The following is a 3,275-nucleotide window of genomic DNA, read 5'->3' as shown; positions in this document are numbered from 1 at the left end:
AGATGGGATTTGATAGGTGAGGGGTCTTTGGGGAAGAGGTGTTGAGGTGATTGGTGAATGGGGGAAGAAGAGAGAGAGTGATGGTAGGGTCCTGTGGGGTCCACAGATCCTGTAGTGTCAAGGAAAAGTCATCCCTGCACCAATTGTTGCTCAAAATCACGTTTTGAGCCATTTCTGGCGTTAAACGCCGGGCTGGTGCCCATTCCTGGCGTTTAACGCCAGGTTCTTGCCCTTTACTGGCGTTTAACGCCAGTCTGGTGCCCCTTTCTGGCGTTAAACGCCCAGAATGGTGCCAGACTGGGCGTTAAACGCCCAACAGCTAGCATTACTGGCGTTTGAACGCCAGTTTCTTCTCCTCCAGGGTGTGCTGTTTTTCTTCCTGTTTTTCATTCTGTTTTTGCTTTTTTCATTGTTTTTGTGACTTCTTATGATCATCAACCTACAAAAAAGATAAAATAACAAAATAAAATAATTAATTATAAAACATTGGGTTGCCTCCCAACAAGCGCTTCTTTAATGTCATTAGCTTGACAGAGGGCTCTCATGGAGCCTCAGAAATGCTCAGAACCGTGTTGAAACCTCCCAACACCAAACTTAGAGTTTGAATGTGGGGTTTCAACACCAAACTTAGAGTTTGGTTGTAGCCTCCCAACACCAAACTTAGAGTTTGACTGTGGGGGCTCTGTTTGGCTCTGTTTTGAGAGAAGCTCTTCATGCTTCCTCTCCATGATGACAGAGGGATATCCTTGGGCCTTAAACACCAAGGATTCTTCATTCACTTGAATGATCAACTCTCCTCTGTCAACATCAATCACAGCCTTTGCTGTGGCTAGGAAGGGTCTGCCAAGGATGATGGATTCATCCATGCACTTCCCAGTTTCTAGGACTATGAAATCAGTAGGAATGTACTGGTCTTCAACTTTAACCAGAACATCCTCTACAAGTCCATGGGCTTGTTTTCTTGAGTTGTCTGCCATCTCTAATGAGATTCTTGCAGCTTGCACCTCAAAGATCCCTAATTTCTCCATTACAGAGAGGGGCATGAGGTTCACACTTGACCCTAAGTCACACAAGGCCTTCTTGAAGGTCAAGGTGCCTATGGTACAAGGTATAGAAAACTTCCCAGGATCCTGCCTCTTTTGAGGCAGTTTCTGCCTAGACAAGTCATCCAGTTCTTTGGTGAGCAAGGGAGGTTCATCCTCCCAAGTCTCATTTCCAAATAACTTGTCATTTAGCTTCATGATTGCTCCAAGGTATTTAGCAACTTGCTCTTCAGTGACATACTCATCCTCTTCAGAGGAGGAATACTCATCAGAGCTCATGAATGGCAGAAGTAAGTCCAATGGAATCTCTATGGTCTCATTTTGAGCCTCAGATTCCCATTGTTCCTCATTGAGGAACTCAGAGGAGATTGGTACACGCCCACTGAGGTCTTCCTCAGTGGCGTCCTCCTCCTCTCTTTCCTTTCCATATTCGGCCATGTCTATGGCTTTGCACTCTCCTTTTGGATTTTCTTCTGTATTACTTGGGAGAGTACTAGGAGGGAGTTCAGTAACTTTCTTGCTCAGCTGACCAACTTGTCCTTCCAAATTTCTGATGGAGGACCTTGTTTCATTCATGAAACTTTGAGTGGTCTTTATTAGATCAGAGACCATTGTTGCTAAGTCAGAAGTATTCTGCTTAGAACTCTCTGTCTGTTGCTGAGAAGATGATGGAAAAGGCTTGCCATTGTTAAACCTGTTTCTTCCACCATTATTGTTATTGAAACCTTGTTGAGGTCTCTCTTGATTCTTCCATGAGAGATTTGGGTGATTTCTCCATGAAGAATTGTAGGTATTTCCATAGGGTTCTCCTAGGTAATTCACCTCTTCCATGGAAGGGTTCTCAGGATCATAAGCTTCTTCCTCAGATGAAGCATCCTTAGTACTGTTTGGTGCATTTTGCATTCCAGACAGACTTTGAGAGATCAAATTAACTTGTTGAGTCAATATCTTGTTCTGAGCCAATATGGCATTCAGAGCATCAATCTCAAGAACTCCTTTCTTCTGATTAGTCCCATTGTTCACAGGATTCCTTTCAGAAGTGTACATGAATTGGTTATTTGCAACCATTTCAATCAGCTCTTGAGCTTCTGTAGGCGTCTTCTTCAAATGAAGAGATCCTCCAGCAGAGCTATCCAAAGACATCTTAGATAGTTCAGAGAGACCATCATAGAAAATACCTATGATGCTCCATTCAGAAAGCATGTCTGAAGGACATCTTCTGATTAATTGTTTGTATCTTTCCCAAGCTTCATAGAGGGATTCTCCATCCTTCTGTCTGAAGGTTTGGACTTCCACTCTAAGCTTACTCCATCTTTGTGGTGGAAAGAACTTTGCCAAGAAGGCATTGACTAGCTTTTCCCAAGAGTCCAGGCTTTCCTTAGGTTGAGAATCCAACCATATTCTAGCTCTGTCTCTTACAGCAAAACGGAATAGCATCAGTCTATAGACCTCAGGGTTAACCCCATTAGTCTTGACTGTGTCACAGATTTGCAAGAATTCAGCTAAAAACTGATGAGGATCTTCCATTGGAAGTCCATGGAACTTGCAATTCTGTTGCATTAGAGAAACTAATTGAGGCTTAAGCTCAAAGTTGTTTGCTCCAATGGCAGGGATAGAGATGCTTCTCCCATAGAAATCAGGAGTAGGTGCAGTAAAGTCACCCAGCACCTTCCTTGCATTGTTGGCATTGTTGTTGTTTTCGGCTGCCATGGGTTCTTCTTCTTTGAAGAATTCGGTCAGGTCCTCTAAAGAGAGTTGTGCTTTAGCTTCTCTTAGCTTTCTCTTCAAGGTCCTTTCGGGTTCAGGATCAGCTTCAACAAGAATGCCTTTGTCTCTGCTCCTGCTCATATGAAAGAGAAGAGAAAAAGAAAATGTGGAATCCTCTATGTCACAGTATAGAGATTCCTTGAAATGTCAGAGGAAAAGAGAAATAGAAAGAAGAAGGAGAAGAAGAATTCGAACTTTAATTAGATAAGGTTCGAATTGTGCATTTAGAAAGAGTAGTACTCCATAAATAGAAGGATGTAAGAAGGAGGGAAGAGGATTTTCGAAAATTCAATTAAAAGATTTTGAAAACAATTTGAAAATTTGATTGATAATTTTCGAAAATTGAAAGTGGAGGAGAAATCAAGTGATTTTTGAAAAAGATTTTGAAATTAGAAATTAAAAAGATTTGATTGAAAACTATTTTGAAAAAAGATGTGGTTAAAAAGGTTTGATTGAAAAGTTATG

General features: G+C 41.6%; 1 non-coding gene across 1 annotated transcript; it reads left to right on the top strand.

Moving 5' to 3' along the window:
- The first annotated feature begins 2,240 nt into the window (after positions 1 to 2,240).
- LOC130984092 (small nucleolar RNA R71) lies at positions 2,241 to 2,348 on the top strand. Its single transcript, XR_009088049.1, has one exon. It is a non-coding gene; the product is annotated as a small nucleolar RNA R71 (small nucleolar RNA).
- Positions 2,349 to 3,275: the final 927 nt, after the last annotated feature.

Source organism: Arachis stenosperma, chromosome 5, assembly GCF_014773155.1.
Source record: "Arachis stenosperma cultivar V10309 chromosome 5, arast.V10309.gnm1.PFL2, whole genome shotgun sequence".
Taxonomy (NCBI): Eukaryota; Viridiplantae; Streptophyta; class Magnoliopsida; order Fabales; family Fabaceae; genus Arachis; species Arachis stenosperma.
This window is presented reverse-complemented; position numbering and strand designations above follow the sequence as displayed.